This window comes from Lissotriton helveticus, chromosome 4_2, assembly GCF_964261635.1.
Source record: "Lissotriton helveticus chromosome 4_2, aLisHel1.1, whole genome shotgun sequence".
Lineage (NCBI taxonomy): Eukaryota > Metazoa > Chordata > Amphibia > Caudata > Salamandridae > Lissotriton > Lissotriton helveticus.
Window position 1 is genome coordinate 144,196,917 of NC_136064.1, and position 24,627 is coordinate 144,221,543.

The window sequence follows — 24,627 nt, forward strand, 5'->3', positions numbered from 1 at the left end:
GAGTTCAAGCTCAAATTCAGTGACTTATTAATCAGCCCAAACGAATCGTAAGCTTCGTTGAGGCTGGGCAGGTGTGCTTTATCCCCATATCTACCCTTGAAAAATAGCTGTGATGCTTGATGGAGGCCTTTGCATCCTTGACTTTCACAAGTGCACTCCCGTGCGGTTCCTGTGACCAGGAGCTTCTTTCTCCTCATCTACTACTCTGATCGGTCTCTGACCTTTTATTAACACAAGAGAGGCATGTGAACTCGCAAAAAAGCCCCGCCCCCGAAATCTCTGTGTTCGCTGAGATTTTTTGGAGTTTCGCGATATTTTGCGAAAGGCAATTTCGCAAATTCCGCCCACCCCTAGTCTGTAGTTAATTTGAAAGAAGAATTGTTATTCCTTGATACTTGATGTTATTAATAACTTCAATGTGAACTTTTTCTTGATTTTCCAATTTCAGAAGCTCTTGATTAAATGATGCACTGTAGGCATTAAGCAAACTATAGACTTTTTTCTGCAATTTTCTTGTACATTACTACTGCTGGTGTGTTTTCAGTTGTAAACAAGTTCTGTAGTAGACAACTTTGTGAAGCTTGCTTACCATGTTTGCTTAGAGCACCAATTCTTACATCTTTCAGAATACTTCCATAATTTTCATCACTTGCCTGTCACATATTCTGAGTAAGTTCTTTATACTCAAAATTTAACCAGAGATTCACATTTCCAATACTTCCCAAAGATTTCCTAGTGTCTTCATTTAGAAGAGTTTTAAAAACTGGTTCTCCTTTTAGGAGTTAGTTTTAGCAGATCTCCAAATACAATTAAATGTTTTCCTCCAAAGAGAACGTCGTAATCTGCTTTTAGTATGTTGCATTCTTAAATGTACGAAAGCAGGCATCAAGTTTGACACCATGCTCACCTCATCAATAATGAAAAGTTTCATTTTCTTCAGAACTCTTGACACTTCATAAGAAGCTTCTCCAGACAATTTCTGATATTCTAATTTATTATCATGTTCAACTGGTAACATCAGTTGTGCAGTAAAATTGTGCATAGCTAATCCAGTTGGTGCTGTTACCACACAGGATAATTGTGAACCAGTAGTTTTTTGAGGATACCTGGCCAAAACTTTATTTAAACAACTTTTACCCATTCCAGCTTTTCCACTGATGTACATCAGAATAGGTTTAAATGATGAATATACACATTCTTTTTTTCATGTAACAAATCATGCTCTATCTGTTCTCTCACTTGTACATATATTTCTTTCTGTTCAATATGTACTTGTTCTTCTAACTTTTCTAATGGAATATTGTCCTCTTGTGCTTGTTGCCTTGCAATTTTGACTTCATGCATAGCAATCGCTGCTTCATTTTCCACTATTGGTTGTCCAAGTGGATCTTGACTACATGGACCAGAACTTTGACTATCTTGAGAACTTTCATTAGCAACTTCAGCTGTTATAGTCTTTTCCTGTTCAACTTCATCATTCAACATTTTTAAATATGTATGGAAAATTGAACATGCAATGCTATCTTTACATGCATTAAAAGAAACTTCGTAGCAGTCAAATTCTCCAAGTAATTCAATGTCTCTACGCCATGGTTTGAAGAATTGGAGAAGTGCTAAATAGTAAAAGTATCTCTTATCTGGTGTTTCACAACTGAGTTTCTTGTGGTTTATAAGGTTACCTGTTTTGTGTTTTAATAAACATCCGTGACATCCAAAAACTGCATATTTTCCTTCTTTAAAATTCTGTTTAACATTTCTTTTAAAACTGTAATGTTGAAGTACTTCATACAGACATAACTGTTCCAGATGTGGACCCCTTTTAGGATAGCATGTATCCAACATATTGGCTTTAAGAATTTCTGTACTGTCTGGTTCATTTGCTACTAAGTATTCAACTTACCCAACTGATGCCTCGTGATTTTGAATATAAACTTAAAGAGCACAAGGAGCTAAGGCTCTTCTCTTCTGCAATGTATTCCCACATTTATTTCATCTCGTTTTTTTCTGATATTGTTATATATGATGTAACGTAGCGTGCAACAGCAATTGAGTTGTCTGCAACATACTGAATGTCCATGTTTGCATTCCACATTTTTAAAATAACCGGATTGTAGTCATTAATATACTTTGACAGTTCTGTTCTTTTTAAGTTGTCGGTATTCTTTGGAGATTTGCAAGTTATTGTGTGGCTTACAGAAGAAAAAAAAATGCTTTACTCTTCCTTTAGAAATAACAGGACATGGAAATCCAAACCAACACTTAATATAAAATTTTACTTTAGTCTTGTATTTTTGTCTGCAGTACTTTCCACAACGGTGATTTTACAAACGTAAAACGTGCTGTCTCAAGCTTCTATCTCCTCCTTCTCTTGGAATCTCACATGTCACATACTGTTCAATGAAAGACAATACTATTTCATCTGAATCAGTTCCAAATTTAGGTGCATCCTCTTTCCATAGTAGAATAATAGCATATCGGTACTGCTTTCTCCAAAAGAAATCAGTAACTTTTCCACGAGGTGGATTCTTTTTATTGCGGATAAAATACATCATAACTTGAAACCTATGATTAAAATATCTGCACACATTTACAGGATCAAAAGAACACAGTTCTCCAGGTGTCTTCATTTCAACATTTTTTATATTGTAATTTGCTTTTCGTAGAAATTCAAGCAAATCTTCCCATGCATCCTCCGCACAGCTAAGTGTCACAACCCATGTTGGTGTACCTGAGTTCCTTAACATACACTTCAGTTCTCCATGATGATGATACCAATCTTCATTTGTTCCTCGTTTACATGTCATCAAATTAATTAACTGTGCTTCTAAATTTTCATCTGTTTGTTAAACTTTCTCCACAAATTCTTTTGCTGAAAGAAGTGGTTGATGAACTCCAGTTGTATGTATGTGGTTCACTGCATAGGACAGAGAAGACAGATCACTTTCAAACAAAAAATGAAATATATATGGAATACACTGTTGAAATCTAGGATCTTCAGATAATAATCTTGTTGAGCGATATTCTGAAGCTGGAATCTGTACAGGTAGGTCATTATGTCGTCCACCTTCTCCATTAGGAAACAGCTGTGGAAAACAACGAGCTTCCAAGCTTTTCTCCCATACACTCATTGGAGTTCCCTCTGCTTTTTTAATTTGAAATAACTCAATGCTGTTTCTTATTACTTCTTTTGAATGTAGAGGACATATTGTGTAATGTTCAAAAATCTCTTCACTGCTTGACTTGTCCACTTTCTCTATTTGACCACATGAAATTTCTGATTCATCTTCCAAGCGTATTACCTGTTCTTCCACATTTACACTTTTATAATAAATATTGTTCTCCACAAGATATAACATAGCATTTTGAAGTTTATTAACATCCACACATACTTGCCATATTTTCTGACTCTTTGTTGGTACTCCATTTACTAGAATAACTACTGCTTCATCTTCCTCTTTCGCTCCATCAACAATTTCAATATTTTTCCTAAATCCAAAGGTAAGTACACCACTCTTCCTTTCAGCCCTCTTTGCAAGTCTGTTGGTGGCAGTTTACCTGTTTTAGGCTCCATGCGAATTATAGTTTAAAATGGATGAACAGATTGAATTAGAACTGACTCACATGTATTCAAATCTGCCAGTTCCTCTGGAGTAGCTACTAATTCTAACCTATTATGTTCTGCTCTAGCGGGCATTTTGTTCTCTTCTAATTTTGTATAAAAATAATTACAAACACGTTGATCACTGCCTAACTCAAATTGACCTTCCACTAACAAGTAATTTGCAAATACCTTCCATTTATCATTCTTCTTCTTTTCCTAGATTGATTTTTATAATTAGTACGTCAATAACAAACACAAACATAGTTTGGAATTTCAGAGCACACTTTGTTAAACATTCCAATTCCTTCTTCAAACTGATCAATCCTAATCACTTTCCCATCTTCTTCAACATCTGTAATTGTCAAACTTTCACTTTCTATTCACTGCTCTTCTGAACCAAAATATCGCAACTCAATATCATCACACTTTTTTTGTACAACTGATAAAGAACCCTGTAAAAGAGCTGTATTCAGTTTACTTAAATATAATGCAGGACTTTTTAGATAGTACACTTTTATTACAATGTTCTGCATTCCTGAATTGGTATACTGCTAACATCCTCACGTGATGAAAAACACTTTTGCAGACAAGCCAGAAAATGCCCATGTTTCTCATTATATTTTCTTACATTACATGTCTAGTCCTTTTCTGTACATATTCTAGTAACATATTTCACATTATATCAATATATTTCTGTTGAATACGACAAATACTGCTACAACCCCACTTTTACAGAGGAGCTTGTGTGTGTTTCCCTATTAACTGTTCTTCACTAATACCAATATTTTCCTCTTTTGGAACAGGACAACCATTCTAAACTTCGTAAAAACAACCTCTAGTATCAACTGTAAATGGTAAACTATTTTCTTGCAAATACCTCTCTTCAATAAAGGAGGGTTCACTAGTAGTCATATGTTTCCATTTTCCACTGAAGATTTTACAAAAGTTGCTTCTGTTCACAAGTCTTTTATTTTTACTTTTGTCTTTCAGAATCTTCATTGTTTTATCCAACTGTTTCATCCTCTTCAAAATCAAAATTTATATTTTTTGTTTTAACTTAAAAGCAGTATCCACTATGCTTTCAAAATGTTGTTTTTGTTTGAATTGCAGAACTTTCTTTTTATATTTGTGGCATCTTTTTATTAAATTCTGAATTACTCTATTTTTAAAAGTTTTTGACGAATTTCTTAAATTTTTTTTGTCTATGGGTAACAAAAACTCTTTCCTTATCATGATTTTTTTTCTTGCAATTTGAAGTCTAAGTCTGCTTCTTGTTACTTGAATTTTTTTTTCTTTTTCCTTTGTGTGATGTTATTTTCATTAAATGTTCGTAATACCTTTTTTTAAATTGACTAGAGTTTTACCAGAAGAAAATCTTTTTGTAGTTCTCTCATTTACTTGTAATCCACATTGTTGACTTTTCTTTAAGTAGATTGCCTATTTGTCTTTTTTTACAGTTCTTCTAGGCATTTTCAATTTTTAATCCAAGCAAAATAATTTTCTGAGAAAATATTTTTCAATTGTTTGTTATAACTGTTCAATATGGTAAAATAAGCACATACAATTAGATAAGTTCTACTGGTGGCTTGCAGAGGGAATGCTGCATGGTAGTGTAGTGGAATAAGGGAGCAGTAGGGTGGCAGGTAGTGTCACCGGACATACAGCACATATTTATTAAATTATTTAGATTCACCTTCCCATTTTATATGTGACTCCACTACCTCCTACTTTTCACCTCTCTTCCCGCCCTAGCCCACCATCCCATGCACCCCACCACCCCACCATCCCTTCCTCTGCAACCTACTACAGATAACCTTGTAGATACTATTTTGAAACATTGTTCTCTGTATACTTAGTGAGATATTCTCAACTCAACAAGACGTCCTCCCCCACGGGTTTATTCATAGAGGAAGAGCTGCGAGCTGACTGGCTGGCTGGTAGAGGGAACGCTGGGGCCCCTCGGCTTGCAGAGGGAGAGCTGCGGGTCAACTTGTAGAGGAACAGCTACAGGGCGACTAGTATAGGGAGAGGTACGAGCCGCCCACTTGCAAAGGGATAGCTGCGGGACGGTCATGTGGGGAGAGGGAGCTTGAAGGGGGTATCTGGCAGGGAGAGAGAGCTGCAGTATATTTCCAGTGTTGGCTTGCAGAGGTACAACTGCGGGCCTGACGGCTCACAGATGAAGACCTACAAGCCAACTATCTGGCTCGTAAAGGGAGAGATGCGACCTGTCAGCTCCAGAGGGAGATCTGTGGGCCGGCTCGCAGCTCTTTCTCTATGAGCCAGCCTAGTGGTTCATAGAGGGAGAGTTGCGAGCCGGTGGGCTGGCTCATAGAGGAAGAGCTGCGAGCTGACTGGCTGGCTCATAAAGAGAGACCTGTGGTCCGTCGGCTCGCAGAGGGAGAGCTGTGGGCCGTCTCGCAGAGGAACAGCTGCGGGATGACTGGTATAGGGAGAGTTGGGGGCCGTCGGCTTGCAAAGGGATAGCTGCAGGACGGTGATGTGGGGAGACGGAGCATGAAGGGTATCTCGCAGAGAGACAGCTGCGGTATATTTCCAGTATTGGCTTGCAGAGGTACAACTGCGGGCCCGATGGCTTGCAGATGAAGAGCTGCAAGCCAATCGGTGGTTTGCAGAGGGAGAGTTGCGGGCCAGCAGGCTGGCTCATAGAGGAAGAGCTGCAAGGCGACGGCTGGCTCGTAGAGGGAGAGCTGCGGCCCATCGGTTTGCACAGGGAGAGCTGCGGGCCGGCTTGCACAGGAACAGCTGTGGGCCAACTGGTATAGGGAGAGGTACGGCCATCGGCTTGCAAATGGTTAGCTGTGGGACACTGATGTGGGGAGAAAGAACATGAAGGGGGTATCTTGCAGAGAGATAGCTGCGTTATATTTCCAGTGTTGGCTTGCAAAGGTACAACTGCTGGCCCGACTGCTTGCAGACGAAGAGCTGCGAGACGACCGGTGGTTCGCTGAGAGAGAGTTGCGAGCCGGCTGGCTGGCTCATAGAGGGAGAGCTATAGCCCGTCGGCTCGCAGAGGGAGAGCTGTGGGCCGGCTCACAGAGGAACAGCTGCGGGCCGACTGGTACAGGGAGAGGTGCTGGCCGTCATCTTGCAATGGGATAGCTGTGGGAAGGTGATGTGGGGAGAGGGCGTGTGAAGCGTGTATCTTCCAGAGAGAGAGCTGTGGTTTATTTCCAGTGTTGGTTTGCAGACATACAACTGCCGGCCCGAGGACTTGCAGAGGGAGAGTTGTGAGCCGAATGCCTGGCTCATAGATGGAGCGCTGCGGCCTATTAGCTCGCAAAGGGAGAGCTGCGGGCCGGCTCGCATTCCCGGGCATTGTACATTATATCTAGGAGTATCCTTAAATTATTCAAACCACGCGTACATATACAAAGCAAGGTACATATTTACTTTGTGTATTTGCTCTCCATGGAGTGTCTGCACATTGTGAACTTGCTTGCAGTACAATACCTCCCTTATATTCAAATATACCTCTCTGCGTGAATAATTAGTACATATTCTGTACACATAATATATCTTTTTTTTGTTTTATCTGCCTTAAATTAATCACAGATATATATCCCACCCCCCTCCGTTCACCACTATTTCCAGACCGAGCATCATTTTCAAACGTAATTTTCACCATTCTTTAGCTCACTCCACCACTCCAGTTCAGACATGGCCATATGCAAATCAGTCTGACCCTGTGCCTCATTTAAACCCAGATCAGTTTGCTGAAGTGCTCTGTCCATCGTGAGTCCCTTGCTCACTTTGCCACTGGATTCACAATAGGCTGGCTGATGACGGCTGAAATGCCAGAAACCGGTCCCAGGACGCTTGTTCCGGTCCAGAGAAAACATGGCTTTGGCAGTTTGGGCCGGACTGTTCCCATGAGGCACAGGGTCAGACTGATTTGCATATGGCCATGTCTGAACTTGGGTGGCGGAGTGAGCTAAAGAATGGTGATGGATTCAAATCAGATCAGTTGACTGGGGATGAGTGTTCGATTTGCTCAAACGCTCAGTCCATCATCCCCTTTTATATTGCTTTGTTCGCCCTAATTTGGCAGGGTATGCTCAGACGTGAGTCCCTTGCTGACTTTGCCACTGGGTTCAAGCTAGCCTTGCTGATGACGGCTGAAATACCAGAAAACGGTCCCAGGATGCTTGTTTGCGGTCAAGGGAAGACATGGCTTTGGCAGTTCGGGCTGGACTGTTCCCATGAGGAACAGGGTCAGACTGATTTGCATATGGTCATGTCTGAACTGGGGTGGCGGAATGAGCTAAAGAATGGTGATGGATTCAACCCAGATAAGTTGACTGGGGGTGAGTGTTTGATTTGCTCAAATGCTCCGTCCATCATCCCCTTTTGAGTCGCTTTGTTCGGCCTAAGTTGGCAGGGTATGCTCAGACATGAGTCCCTTGCTCACTTTGCCACTGGATTCAAGCTAGCCTGGCTGATGACGGCTGAAATGCCAGAAACCGGTCCAAGGATGCTTGTTTCCGGTCCAGGGAAGACATGGTTTTGGCAGTTCGGGCTGGACCGTTCCCATGAGGCACAGGGTCAGACTGATTTGCATATAGCCATGTCTGAACTGGGGTGGCAGAGTGAGCTAAAGAATGGTGATGGATTCAACCCAGATCAGTTGACTGGGGGTGAGTGTTTGATTTGCTCAAACGCTCCGTCCATCATTCCCTTTTGTATCGCTTTCATCGGATGATAAGGCATTTTGTTATATTCAGTAATGGGTTCATAATTGGCCTCATACTGCCCACTGTGAGGTTTAAAATCTCCCTCTCAATTAGATAATTGTGTGTTCTTTAGGATCGTAGATATAGCACCTGTTGCAAGAAAGTGTTTAAAGTCATAATATCGACTAATTACTATGTTGATTTTTATGACTGCATTTATACTGTCCCATATTTTTTTTATTTTTTTTTACCAACTAGTTGGTTGTATTGATGGAAATTCATAAACATTTTGCAGATCCCAAGATGGCGCTCTTGGTTTAGAAGCACCTTAGTCTTATTTCAATAGCTATGTATGCTGCGAGAGGACTTTTGTTTTGCGCCATTTTTCAAGCGGATGTCTGCTATTTATAGGTCACGGCTGACCAGTTCCGGTCTTACTGCCGGAGAGACTTGGGTTTCTTCATGGACGTATGCTGGGCCCTCTTATATGGTAAGCGGTCCATGGGGAGTTTTGCCTATGTAGAGAGCTCTAAGTAATAGTTATATTTGGATTCATGTTTGGTTCCGATTAGAAACACTGAGTTTGGGAGTCTTTGTGTAGTGCAGTAACAAGTGTTATGTATATGATTACACACATAAAAGAGTAATTACAGGCTCTAATACAGATCTGGTCACATTTCATATCTGACAAATATATATCGAGTTGCAATTGGTGTCCGAGAATTATAGCTAGAGCGTTGTGACATCCCATATCAATATGTTACTACTAAGGGATTTAGAAATTGATGCCTGTCTATGATATACGTAGACTGGCAGGCCAAGTAGTGTAATGTATTTTTTGGTGGAAAGCATATATTTCCTGTCCAATAAGACTTATAGGTCCTTCCTTTATAATTCACAGATTCATACTCCGTAACCATTAACTCGAGGATGTTGCCCTGCATACCAAAGTAGTATATTACGGAGCCCGGACTATTGTGTCTTGCTGATACTAGAACAAAGAATTATTAACAGAATCGTGCAGACTTTGCTGGATTTGTATTTTAGAATGATTTGTATCAGGATTAGCGCATGAGTATTGAGTTACTCTTTTGAATCTCAATCGTTAATATGTTTTTTTTCTTAAAAAATCACGTCCCAGATGGGAGGGTATTCTTGTGAAAATATAGCTGCCTGAGAATTGAGCAAGTACCAGAAGAGATCCTTAGGTATAGTTACCTCAGCCCAATACTAAACAATTATGGAATAGGTAATTATGCAATCTAGTCGTCTTTATAATATCTTGTCTTTTTAGACTATATGCTGACCTTTTAAAATTCACCAGTGTTTGATCCCACAAGAGGTTGCCTGCCAGCATAATTATACTTGTTTCTTATAATGTCAACATATTTATAGTCACTCTGGTATTTAAATAGTTGTGTGGCTAAAGGAGTAGTAGGGTATCTTTATTATTTGGACTATGTCGTTTATGCACACAGCTTTGAGTGGAAATTAAGGGACTATTATTTTAAGCATGTCTCAACTCCTTTAGTTCTCACTTTTTATTGAGTATCTACCGAGGAAACTTGTTCTCTTAATATTTTACTTTATGCATGTGTAACTCTTTTCGGTTTTCTTTTTCTACTGAATAGCTTTTGAAGAAATTTGCTCTCTCAATTGGTGAGTATTTGGAAGTATTGGGAGGACGAATATGGTGTGGTGTGGGTTTTATTAAGTGTCAAATTGTCTGTGCTTGTTGGAAAAAAAAACATACCTTTTCTTGTGTTTTTTTAAAAATGTTGGTCCAGTCAACGATTTAAATTATAAGTTGTGGGCTCATAACGTGTAACTTGGATGTTTTTTCAGGTCCCTTGGGTTTTATGAGACTTATGTGGGTGTCTGGTAATGTCGTGACGAAGGTGGTTTGACTACTCTTCATACACTGCCGAAAAGCACATCAACCCTATGTTCAGACCCTTTTTGAACATATTATTTAATCTGGTCGTGGAGATTCTACTATCTACAATCTCCCCCTTTGAATGAGTTGTGTAATTGTGTTTTATCCAGGGGTGTTCTTTGTTGAATAATATAATAATATAAATGTGTTGTTTGTATTTGTTGTGATAACAGGATTCAACTTTTATTGTAAAGTACACACTTTACTATGAAAAAAGTTTTAAAGATGCAAAAAGGACAAAAAAAATGAAATTTTATAAAATGTATAAAGAAATGAAATAAACAATGATAATCATACTATAAATGTCGATGTCATTGAATTGATATAATCACTTTTTGAGCCCAATAGGGATTTAGTACTTATTATAAATGAAAGATAGGCCTTGAGGGAGCTTTTCACAGTAACATATTACATCATTCATGACATGGTCAGTGACATCACTGATGACATCACTGATGACATGGTATCAAAGGGGAGGAGTATTGGGCTATTACTACTCTAAGAGAGTAGAAGGTCCAGTCACGACGTGCCCAAATGATACGTCTTTACAAAAATTTGCTGTGTTGTTCCTAAAGAAGGAGAGGAAATGGTACAGTCTGTGATGCAGATGATTAAGGCAGGGTGACCAGGAGGTAACCCTGGGAATCCATTTTGTAGCATTTAATGCCCTCACACACCCTTTCAGGTGTTATGCTTCGTCATTTGGGCCTGCTCATCGTTGGGTCGGCGGTGCAATACCCAACGGGCAACACCTCATAGAGGGGCTCTTTGGCGGAGATCTTTTTCCAACAGCCGTGTGGATGAAGTGCGGGTATGGGGCCAGAAATAAAGGATAGACGTGGTGTAGTGCATTAAAATAAAGCTATTAGCGTAGACAGTTTTTTGCACCACTAGATACTTGCTAATTAGTCTCCTGGGTCCTGAAGAATCTCTACGATACAAAAGGGGATGATGGACGGAGCGTTTGAACAAATCAAACACTCACCCCCAGTCAACTGATCGGGTTTAATCCATCACCATTCTTTAGTTCACTCAGCCACCCCAGTTCAGACATGGCTATATGCAAATCAGTCTGACCCTGTGCCTTGTGGGAACAGTCCCGCCCAAACTGCTAAGCCATGTCTTCCCTGGACCGGAAACAAGCATCTCACATACACATGTAAAAGGCAGTGTATGTGAGAGTTGGAGTATATAAATGACTATATGAGAGTCAGTGATCGTGAGAGTGGCTGTAAAGATGAGTATGCACTTGTATCAGTGATTGTATACGAGAGTAATTATGTGTTTCTGTTTTAATAAGTGATGTGTTGTGTGTATAACTGTATAGGTCAGTAAATGGAAGAGTGATTGATTCTTTGCATGACTGACTAGGTGTGTCAGTAACTCTGGATGAGTGCTGTTGTTTGAGTGTCTGTGTAGGTGTACATATGATAGTTTTGTATTGATGAGTGACTGCATGTAGAGTGATTGCATGGGTGAATCAGTGGATGTGTGTGTAGACCTAGGAATTGGTGTGTGCATATGTAGTAACTAGTTTTGGTGTGTCGATGGTTTCAAAAATGGTAGTCTGTATTTTACAGTGGGTGTATCAAAGGTTACATTAGAGTGTGAGGATGTGCATCAGATTTTCACGTGGATGATTTCATCAGTGATGTCACTGACAATGTCATGAATGATGTAATATGTGACTTCATCAGCAGTGCATTGCGGGGCTCGCGTTATAGTTAGCTGAACTAACTATAATGGCTTAATTTCTCTGGATTTGCATGAGTGAAATAGCCAACTAGCTATAAAGTCCCTGAACCCTCTATTTTTTTCAGTGAATTTCAAAGGCTTTTTAATGCTAATTTCTAACTATAATGTGCTTGAAACCTATGTTTTTTTCAGTGAATTTCTAGTGTTTTTTAAATGTTAATTTCTAACTATAACATCCCTGAAACATATGTTTTTTTCAGTGAATATACATATATATATATATATATATTTTATTACCAAGGCTCAGCATTCGGAAAAGCACACAACAGCAGGTGAGGAAAAATCTTCATTTTATTTGCATTTTGAAGGTTACTTTAGTCCATCATTGTTCCTGATAGCCAACGCGTTTCAGAGCTGTCTGCTCTTTCTTCCTGGGCAATGGACTAGGGGTTTGATAAGGCTTTGCCCCATGCTTCAGCTGAATTAAGTAGTAGCCGTTTCAGGTGTGCTCACTTAGTAGTCTCTGCGCACTTGCAGTGTATGCTGGGACATGAAGTTTTAATCTGCCACATTTTTCGCCATTAGTGGGTTCCGCCAGTTCATAATATTAATACAGGATCACAGTGATTAAGTACGCATCACTGCGATGTCATTTGAGATGTCATCAGTGATGTCATGAGTGATCTCACTGACCATGTCATTATGATGTAATATGTGACGTCATCAGCAGTGCATTGCTGGCACACGAGTTATATTTAGCTGAACTAACTATAACGGGGGAATTTCAATGGTTTTGTATCAGTAATCGTACTGTACGCGTGCCTGCGCATACGTTACGAATAAGTTTTGACGTTCCGTGTCGCATCGGCGCTTCTGCGTGACGTCATGTACGTTTGTATGGTGCACCGTACGCATACTACGCAAACGTTTCTTAATGTTTCAAAATATATATCTATGTATTTAATGTAAATATTAAGGCAAGACATTATCGGAGATAATCATGAAAATTGTTTTTATTTACTTTTAATAAGCGCATGTTACTTATAAAAGCAATTACGCAAATCGAGGGGGTACGTTGTACATACGCGCATCGTAAGCGTACCGTACGCGCACCCCATGTGACTTCAAAACAAGAGATTTGATTGATTCAGAACATTTCCTATTCCAATTGTTGAAAGATACCACCCATTTTAATCATTCTTCGTTGACTTTCACTGAAGAACCATCTCTTTTCTGGAGCTCCTGTGTTTTTAGAAGAGAACTTTAATATGGCTGCACATCAGGAAGAAGATACTTCTGAACACACTTCAGAAGAGGAATTTCTGGCTGAGGATGCACAGCCAAAAAGGAAGGAGGCTTTGACTTGGAAATTTTTCACATTTCCAGATGGTGAAAAGAAGGTGAATGCTGCCAAGGTCACCTGCAAGGTGTGTGGGACCACACTATCTAGAAGAGATCCAACCAAAAAATATTCATTTGGAACCGCCAGCATGGTTAAACACGTGAAGACCCTTAATCCTCGCAATTGTAAATGTAAATGTAAATGTAAATGTGTTGGACTTGTAAAGCGCACAGCTGCCCGTGAGCGTCCCGGCGCTGAAGACCGCTGGGGAACTCGTCCTGGCTTTCCCTGTGAGATGGTCCCTTATAGGTATCTCCAAGGTGAAACCAGGCATCACCGGCATCTGTGGGGGGCCGTTGTAGAGATGAGGCAAGCTTAATGCCCAGAACTGCCGAGTGTGATCCCTGGTTAGAATAGGCACCGAGGCGAGAATTGTTGAGTCCGCTGACACTGGTCCACAACCCGGCCGCGTCGGGAATTGAACCCTGGTCCCGGGCCGTTCTCTGCTTCCGGGTCTGCCGCCTCTAACCAGTGAGCCACACCTCTCCACCTCTCCAATTGTGCGAGAGTTTTATGTGATAGCATGCGGGACGACCCTCCACCAGCTGTTGCCAGCACTTCAACAGCGCCATCCACAGCACCATCCAGTCCATATCCGGACATCCATCCCAATTTTGGAGACTTGATAATTCTTTGTAAATTTTGCAAAGAGACATTGTGCTATGAGGAACAATCAATTGATTTGATTTGCAAACGCAAACAGGAGCACCGTTGCTCCCGCCGTTAATTTTTTTTTGTTTCTTTGTTCCCATTGGAGACTTTCTGGTTTGCACAGTTCCTTTTTTTACCTTTAAAAAAAAAACTGTTTAAAAAATAAAAAAAAATTCAAAACTACCAAAAAGACAAAAAAAGACAAAAAAAAAGTTATTTTAAGAACTAACTTCACTGGTCAAAAAAAGAGTTATATTAGTATGATAGTGTGTAAAAGTTTTTTTTGAATGACTGTGTAGTGCATAAATGAATGAAAGAATACATTAGTAGTGTATGATGAATGTGAAAGTGTAGAACTATAAGGAAGTGCTATAAGGTTCAGTTCAAGTCAGCTTTATTTCGATTAATAAAAAATCATAAAAGCACACAGACACAGTAACATAATCAGGGAAATTCAATTGCAGTAAATTAATAATACTGTTTAAAATTGGGCAATTTAAAATATGTACATAATTTAAAAAGAAAAGCAGTTTTTCAGTAGATTCATAAATTGTCACTAGAGGTATTATGTTGTCTGTTCGTAGTACATTTTTTAAAATGATAAGCAGCCACCAGAAAATTTGCAACACCAAACATAATTAGCGGGGAATCTAATTTCTTAAGGTAAAGAAAAGCTGGTTTCGCTTGGACAAACCCCTTGTTTTTAAGTAGTGGGATAATATATTTTTTCCTAGGCAAATCGTGAAATTTACAAAAAAACATGAAATGTAGAGTGTCCTGCAAAGAATAACCATCGCAGTTACATACAGGCAAATCCTTGGGCTTAGCCCACACCTTAGAGTCGTTTAACAGGAGGTGAATCTGGTTAAATCTTAGTTTGGTAAGTAACCAGCGATGAAGAGGAATTGACACAACTTTTAAGTAAGGTTCAATACAAATAGTAATCTTAGAGATGTAGTGCTCCCTCACTGTTAGTTTCACAAGTTCACTGCTCTCCCGCTCTAATTCTCTGTGTTTAATAAAAGTCGTTTTTAGCCATACCAGGTCGGCTTTAACAATACAATCAGGTTTCAAAAATAAATCAGGACGGCCCAGGGAGCTTAGGGTATTATTGATGTATGCTAACCACGGAATATTTTTCATCTTGTCCATACGTAGGCAGTCCCTTAAGATTGTATGGTTCAGGGTTAGGTTAGGATTTAACCAAGTTTTTAGCCACATCATGATTGGAGATTGTTTGATGATGTCACTTATATACCCCTGACCTAGCTCCGTGTGGACAGAAAAAGTGGCCGTGGATTGTGGTAGACCAAGAAGCATACGTAAGATTTTATTTTCCTCTACCTGAATCGCTACTTCATTGTTGGTGTAGCCCCATATAGAAGCCCCATACCTCGCTATAGCAATTGTTTTGGCTCTGTAAATAGCTAGCATGGCTTCTGTGGGTTTGCCGCCCAGTCGTTTGGCAAAACCTGCGATGGCATTAACTTTAACCGATGTTTGGGGTCCCCATGTGCCATTTTCGTCGTAAACCACCCCTAGATAGGTAAAAGTTTTAACGCTGGAGATGGGTGTGTTTGCGCAGAAAAAGGACTTCAGCTTTTTGTTCTTCCTCCCACCCACTGACATGACATGTGATTTGTCTGTGTTTATTTTCAGGTTGAGGGAGGTCATGAAGGCGTCAAAAGCTGTCAATAGTCTTTGTAGTCCAAGAGGTGTTCGTGCCACAAGCACGGCGTCGTCCGCGTAAAGGAGGACCGGGGTGGACAGCCCTCCAAAACGCGGGATGTCTAATGTCGCCAGATCCAGAGTGGATTCGAGATGGTTTATGTACAATGTAACCAGCAGTGGGGCAAGGATGCAACCCTGTCTCACCCCTCTGGTTGACTTAAAGCCAGCGGTACAAGCTCCCCCCTGAGTCATCCTGATTGAGGCTTCCCGATCCCGGTGCGCCCCAGCCAGAAAGTGTACCAGAGAGTAGTCCATCCCTAGGTCCAAGAGAATTGTCCACAGCCTGGACCTGTTGACCAGGTCGAAGGCGGTGGACAAGTCCATAAACCCTAAGTAAATAGAGCCTCTTGATGCCATGGTGTACTTGCCCAAGATCAGGTGTAGGTTAAGGCACTGGTCCTCAGTCCCCCTTCCCCTTCTGAACCCATATTGGGCATTAGATAGGATATTATTGCTGGCAGCCCACTCATCGATTCGAGCCAGTATCACTTTCCCCAGGATTTTAAAGGAAGAATCGATGAGTGAGATGGGGCGATAACACCTTGGGTCTCCCCGTTGGCCTTTCTTGAAGATAGGAATAATGGTTGCCTGTGACCAGGAAGCAGGCAGATTATAAGTGGTGGCATTATTGAAAACATTTGTCAAGATTTTGGCCCAAAAAGGGATATTAGCTTTGTACATATCGGCTGGGACGCCATCTGGGCCTGGAGCTTTTTTCCCTTCGGTGTTGGTTATGGCCTTTTCAATTTCTTCCACGGAGAAGGAAAGTGCCGTCGGGGGTGAATTAGTTGCGAAAAGAGTGGGAAATTCACAAACATAATCACTCCTATAGATGATTTTAAAATGAGCTAACCAATCTTCCTCGCTAATGTTGGCCTCCAAATTATTATTTACTTCACCGGTAAAGAGGGGATTATTTATTATGGCCCAAAAACTGGCACTATCTCTTAGTGTAGCGTTTTCCATAAGTGCAGACCATGCCTCCTTTTTAATGGCATCCTTACGTGCATGGGTAATGGTTTTGTATTCTTTTCTTAATCTGGACACTTCCCCTTATCCCTTGGTGATTTTTTAAGTTCTGCCAGGAGTCTAGTGTGTGCTTTTGAACAGGCTCTATCGAACCAACCCTTGTGAGGCTGAACGTTCTTTCCGGCTTTGGCTGTGAGTTCATTAGAAACTAATGCACACAGAGTTGTATAAGCAGGGATCACTTCCTCCCCCTGTTTTGAACTGTCTAGGCAAATGTCTATTTCTTTGCGGGCTATACATGTAATATTATTAAAAAAGTCTTCGGGAACTACTTTGGTCCACTTCACCCTTCTGCCTTGGTCCGTGGACCGCACAGCCGAGACTAACGGTTTAATGTTTCCTTCCTTGATCAAACCAACAGAGTTAGCGAGTTTAAGGATAACTGGGTTGTGATCACTGAAGGCAGCCACAGCTGCATTATAAAAAAGAACCAGATTTAATAAACCAGGGGAAACAAAAATGTAGTCTATAATTGATTCAGAGTTTCTTGCGCTATATGTCATGACACGGTCACTAGTGTCATTAAACCCAGGTTCATAAAGATCAACAGTAGATAAGAGATTTTCTAAAGCATGACCTTTAGAGCTGTGTTCAAAATGTTGGTAGTGTGCAGAGGTGGGACAATCTATATCTTCTATATGGCAAGAGAGCTCGCAGAGGTGAGTATTAAAATCCCCCATGACTATGGTGTGCACAAAGCTTGTTTGCCTTTCTTTATAATTAATCAAAAAATGCTCTATAAGGTGTTTACTTACAGTATACTGTAGTACTTCCGAAGCATTTGATTGTAACATATGTACATAAATATATTACAAATCTATGCTTCCCTTTGCACTGCTTGTGAAAGTGCCTACGTGAATTTGTAAGTGTTAGGGGCAGATTTACAACCCCCTTGTGCCTCTTTTACGTCACTTTTCTTAGGCAGTGGCGGCACAAAATATGCACCATGGTGTGGGGTATTTACAACGTGAACCTTCTGGGAGATGTGTTATGTTGTAAAGCCATGCGCCAGAAGAAGGCATTCCTGCGCAGGGGGGGGTGGGGCGTTCCGGCGCAGGAACGCCCCCTAAAAGTGGCAGAGTGAAATCTACAAAGTTTCACTCAGTCACTTTTGGACCCATGCTGCGTCAAAACCCTGCGCCTGCTTGAAGCAGGTGTAAGGATTGACACAGCACAGTGAGCATAGGGCCCCTAGAGCATTGCTGGAGGTGCGTTGCACTTGTGACGCAACTCCAGCAATGCACCGCCTTTACGGCACAGATGTGTCACGCATCTATGCCGTTTTTGCCCCATGGTGCGCCGCATTGTTAATGCGGCGCATCCATGGTAGTGGTGGCATGGCGCACAATAACTGGCATATCCCTGAGAATGTGCCAGTTATTGTAAATCTGACCCTTAGTGTTTTAATGCAGTGAATGGATGACTACACACTGCAACCGGACCCACGCCACACCAGCACCCACCAAGCCGAACTCCAGCAACACCCACCTGAAGTGCATCCTGCTCAACACCCGCTCCGTCCACAGACACGCCGTCGAGCTCTGGAACCTGCTCGACAACACAGCCCCAGACGTCGCCTTCCTCACGGAAACCTGGATGAACGCCTCCTCAGCGCCTGACATCGCCATCGCCATCCCGGACGACTACAAGATCATCCGGAGGGACCGCGTCAACCAGACAGGAGGAGGCATCGCCATCATCCACAGGAACACCATCCGCATCACGACCGACACCGACGATACCCTCGCACCCGCCGAACACCTGCACTTCCAGATCCACGTCAACCCCAAGACCACCCTCAGAGGCACCCTCATTTCAGACCCCCGGGACCACGCACACAATTCAGCGAAGACATCGCCGACTTCATCAGCCCGCACGCCCTCCCCTCCGCCGACTACATCCTCCTCGGGGACCTCAACTTCCACCTGGAGAACAACAACGACCGCAACACCACCACCCTGCTGGCCAACCTCGCCAACCTCGGACTCAAGCAACTGGTGACCACCCCCACCCACTACGCCGGACACACACTCGACCCGGTCTTCTCTTCCAGCAAGGACATCGCCTTCAGCCACGCCACGGGACTCCACTGGACGGACCACAGCTGCGTCCACTTCAGCTTCAGAAGGACCACGTTCCACCATCACCAGCAACAGGTTCCCCGCAGAAGCTGGAACAAGATCACTGCAGACCAGCTCACTACTTCCCTGAGCAAGAACCCTCCTACCAGCACAACGAACCCCAGCCAAGCGGCCACCAACCTCACGAAATGGATCAGCGACTGCGCAGACGACCTCGCCCCTCTGAAGACCCCGCCGAGCAGACCCGGCAGCAAGAAAGCACCATGGTTTAACGACGAACTCAAGAGCTCCAAGAAGAACTGCAGAGCACTCGAGAAAACCTGGCGCAGAGACCCAACACCGGACAACATGACTGCCCTCAAGCTCGCCACCCGAAAACACCACCAACTGATCCACGCCACCAAGAAAACCGCATTCAAGGAACGACTGGACAACAATGCACACAACAGCAAAGACCTCTTCAACATCGTGAAAGAGCTCTCCAACCCCAACGCCGGAAACAACGCCATCACCCCTTCGCAAGACCTCTGCAACTCCCTCGCCTCCTACTTCCACAACAAGATCGCGGACATACACAACAGCTTCTGCACTCAACCGACGCACGCCACGACCGAACCACCGCCCCCCACAACCACCCTCCGCGCCTGGACCCCGATCAGCACCGAAGACACCGTCCACACGATGAACTCCATCCACTCCGGATCTCCGACAGACCCCTGCCCTCACCACGTCTTCAACAAGGCCGACGCTGTCATCGCACCCCACCTGCGGGACATCATCAACACCTCCTTCGACACCGCTACCTTCCCGGAGAGCTGGAAACACGCCAAACTCAGCGCCCTACTTAAGAAGCCATCAGCCGACCCCACCGACCTCAAGAACTACCGCCCCATCTCGCTGCTCCCGTTTCCGGCAAAAGTCATCGAGAAGACCGTCAACAAGCAACTGGCCGCCTTCCTCGAGACGAACGGCTCCCTCGACCTCTCGCAGTCTGGCTTTCGGGACAACCACAGCACCGAGACCGCCCTGATCGCAGCTACCGATGACATCCGAGCCCTGCTCGACAACGGAGAAACAGCGGCCCTCATCCTCCTGGACCTCTCCGCGGCCTTCGACACTGTTTGCCACCGTACCCTAGTACAGCGCCTCAGCAACGTCGGAATCCAGGTCCAGAAAAGGGGGTGGTGATGAACAGAGTGTCTGAATTAAGCAGACCACTCTTACCCAGTCCAAAGATCAGGGCTTGATCCATCACCGTTATTTATCTCACTGCCCCATCCCAGCTCAGAACCTGGCTATATGCAAATTAGTCTGTCCCTGGCCCAGTGTATCATGGGAACAGGGCAGACCAAACTACCAAGCCAATTCTTCACCAGAAAGGAGACAAGCTACCGGGGACCGGTTTCTGGCATTTCAGCCTCTTCGGCCCGGCTTGCTTGAATCCTGATGGAGCAGTGAGAAAGACACTCTGTTCATCACCACCCCCTTTTCTGAATCGTTTTTGGCCACTATAGGTGTGGCAGGGTATACTCAGACATGAGTCCCTTTCTCACTGCTCCATCAGGATTCAAGCAAGCCGGGCCGAAGAGGCTGAAATGCCAGAAACTGGTCCCCGGTAGCTTGTCTCCTTTCTGGTGAAGAATTGGCTTGGTAGTTTGGTCTGCCCTGTTCCCATGATGCACTGGGCCAGGGACAGACTAATTTGCATATAGCCAGGTTCTGAGCTGGGATGGGGCAGTGAGATAAATAACGGTGATGGATCAAGCCCTGATCTTTGGACTGGGTAAGAGTGGTCTGCTTAATTCAGACACTCTGTTCATCACCACCCCCTTTTCTGAATCGTTTTTGGCCACTATAGGTGTGGCAGGGTATACTCAGACATGAGTCCCTTTCTCACTGCTCCATCAGGATTCAAGCAAGCCGGGCCGAAGAGGCTGAAATGCCAGAAACCGGTCCCCGGTAGCTTGTCTCCTTTCTGGTGAAGAATTGGCTTGGTAGTTTGGTCTGCCCTGTTCCCATGATGCACTGGGCCAGGGACAGACTAATTTGCATATAGCCGGGTTCTGAGCTGGGATGGGGCAGTGAGATAAATAACGGTGATGGATCAAGCCCTGATCTTTGGACTGGGTAAGAGTGGTCTGCTTAATTCAGACACTCTGTTCATTACCACCCCCTTTTCTGAATCGTTTTTGGCCACTATAGGTGTGGCAGGGTATACTCAGACATGAGTCCCTTTCTCACTGCTCCATCAGGATTCAAGCAAGCCGGGCCGAAGAGGCTGAAATGCCAGAAACCGGTCCCCGGTAGCTTGTCTCCTTTCTGGTGAAGAATTGGCTTGGTAGTTTGGTCTGCCCTGTTCCCATGATGCACTGGGCCAGGGACAGACTAATTTGCATATAGCCAGGTTCTGAGCTGGGATGGGGCAGTGAGATAAATAACGGTGATGGGTCAAGCCCTGATCTTTGGACTGGGTAAGAGTGGTCTGCTTAATTCAGACACTCTGTTCATCACCACCCCCTTTTCTGAATCGTTTTTGGCCACTATAGGTGTGGCAGGGTATACTCAGACATGAGTCCCTTTCTCACTGCTCCATCAGGATTCAAGCAAGCCGGGCCGAAGAGGCTGAAATGCCAGAAACCGGTCCCCGGTAGCTTGTCTCCTTTCTGGTGAAGAATTGGCTTGGTAGTTTGGTCTGCCCTGTTCCCATGATGCACTGGGCCAGGGACAGACTAATTTGCATATAGCCAGGTTCTGAGCTGGGATGGGGCAGTGAGATAAATAACGGTGATGGATCAAGCCCTGATCTTTGGACTGGGTAAGAGTGGTCTGCTTAATTCAGACACTCTGTTCATCACCACCCCCTTTTCTGAATCGTTTTTGGCCACTATAGGTGTGGCAGGGTATACTCAGACATGAGTCCCTTTCTCACTGCTCCATCAGGATTCAAGCAAGCCGGGCCGAAGAGGCTGAAATGCCAGAAACCGGTCCCCGGTAGCTTGTCTCCTTTCTGGTGAAGAATTGGCTTGGTAGTTTGGTCTGCCCTGTTCCCATGATGCACTGGGCCAGGGACAGACTAATTTGCATATAGCCAGGTTCTGAGCTGGGATGGGGCAGTGAGATAAATAACGGTGATGGATCAAGCCCTGATCTTTGGACTGGGTAAGAGTGGTCTGCTTAATTCAGACACTCTGTTCATCACCACCCCCTTTTCTGAATCGGAATCCAGGAGAAGGCACTGGAGTGGATCATCTCCTTCCTTGCCGGAAGGACACAGAGAGTCCGCCTCCCCCGTTCAGATCGGAGGCCACCAAAGTCATCTGCGGCGTTCCTCAAGGCTCCTCGCTCAGCCCAACACTCTTCAACGTCTACATGAGCCCCCTCGCAGCCATCGCACGCCAGCACAACTTCAACATCATCTCCTACGCCGACGACACCCAGCTGATCCTCTCCCTCACCAACGACCCCGCCACCGCCAGAGCCAACCTACACTAAGGGATGACAGACGTTGCCAAGTGGATGATGAACAGTCGCCTGAAACTGAACTCGGACAAGACGGAAGTCCTCATCCAGGGATCTTCACCCTCCGCCTGGGACGACTCCTGGTGGCCCCCCGCCCTGGGCAGCGCACCCAAACCCACAGACCACGCACGCAACCTGGGCTTCATCCTGGACTCCTCCCTCTCTATGACCAGACAAGTCAACGCCGTCTCCTCGTCGTGCTTCAACATCCTGCGCATGCTACGTAAGATCTTCCGATGGATCCCCACCGAGACCAGGAAGACGGTCACCCAGGCCCTCGTCACCAGCCGTCTGGACTACGGCAACTCCCTCTACGCCGGAACCACCGCCAAACTCCAGAAGAGACTCCAGCGGATCCAGAACACCTCAGCACGACTCATCCTGGACATCCCCCGCCACAGCCACATCTCCGGACACCTGAGAGACCTGCACTGGCTCCCGGTCAACAAGAGAATCACCTTCCGGCTCCTCACCCACGCACACAAAGCCCTACACAACCAAGGCCCAGGATACCTCAACAGCCGCCTCAACTTCTACGCTCCCAAACGCCAGCTTCGATCGACCAACCACGCCCTCGCCGCCGTCCCCCGCATCCGAAGAGCCACCACAGGAGGAAGGTCCTTCTCCTACCTGGCCGCCAAGACTTGGAACTCCCTTCAGACCCACCTCCGCCTGACGCAAGACCACCTCGCCTTCAGGAAGCAGCTCAAGACCTGGCTGTTCGAGCAGTAGCGGACCCCCTCCCCCCAGCGCCTTGAGACCCTCCGGGTGAGTAGTGCGCTATATAAATGCTTTGATTGATTGATTGATTGATTGATGAATGAGTCACTACAACAGTGCAACTGCAGTGACAGAGCGCTTGGTGAAAGTGTAAGGATACAGATGGGGGAATAGAAGGTGTGAAACACAAGTGGGCAGGTGGATACAAGACTGCATGCACAGTGCATAGAGGTCTGTAGCTGTGTATGTCCTAAGGCATACTTTTCTGCATGAGTACTTGGGTACTGACTGATTGATTACAGTTCTGCAAGGAGAGTGCCTGACTGAATTTATAACTGCTTCAGTTTTAGCACAGTGAATGGATAACCACATACTGCTGAAAGGGTAACTACAATACTGAAACAGCAGTGACAGAGTATTTGCTGGAAGTGTAAGGATAAAGACTGGGGTATTGAAGGTATAAAGACAAGTTTGCAGGTGCATAAAAGACTGCATGCATAGTGTATAGGGGTTTGAAGCAGTCTATGCCCTTAGGTCTACTTTCTAGCATGAGTATTTAGGTACTGAGTGAATGATTACAGTCCTGCAAGGAGAGTGCCTGACTGAATCTGGAAGTGCTTCACTTTTAGCACAGTGAATGGATGAGCACATACTGCTGAATGACTCACTAAAATACTGAAACAGCAGTGACAGAGTGTTTGGTGGATGTGTAAGTATACAGACTGGGAAATTGAAGGTATAAAAGACAAGTGTGCAGGTGCATAGGAGACTGCATGCATAGTGTATAGGGGTTTCAAGCAGTCCATGTCCTAAGGCCTACTTTTCTGCATGAGTGGAAGAGGTGTGGTGAACTTACCTGGGTGCCTGACTCCGGGCCACAGGTTCACGGTTCAATCCCTGGCTCTGGCGGCAGGTTATCCCAGCATCATGTGACTCTGGGCAAAAGATTGCTTAATCTTCCCGATGGCCCCAAGCGCCGGGACACCTCCGTCGGAGGTAGCTATGCGCTGTACAAATGCTGGCATTTAAATTTACTTAGGTACTGATTGGTTCAGATGCTCCGTCCATCACCTCCCCCTTTTGTACCGCTTTGGCCGCCATAAGTGTGGCAGGGTATGCTCAGACGTAAGTACAAAGACTTCCCTTTACACTTGACTTGTCACCAGGCTTAAGGCCTTGTCTCTGTTCTGTGGTAAATAAATAATTAATTACCGGTACTATTTTTCTATGCATTAACTAAAACAGATAGCTCAATAAAGAAGAGGCAGGATCCGTGGAATCTGAGTCGAACAAGCTTTAATTTAGATAGCTCTAGCCAATGGACCATCGGGTTCCATCACCTGCGAAGGTTCAGGAAGGGACAGACACAAAATAAGAGGGACTGGCATGGAATGGCAGCTGCCCCGTCTCATTAACATTATACAGAATATATAGTAAAACAGGATAATTGCATTGCATACAGTAGGCGTAACAAGTGACAAACATAAGATAAGAACATATGGGCGTGCAAAGAAGGCGTGCACAGGGCGTGCACGGAGACATGTGATGAAAACGTCACAGAAATGTCA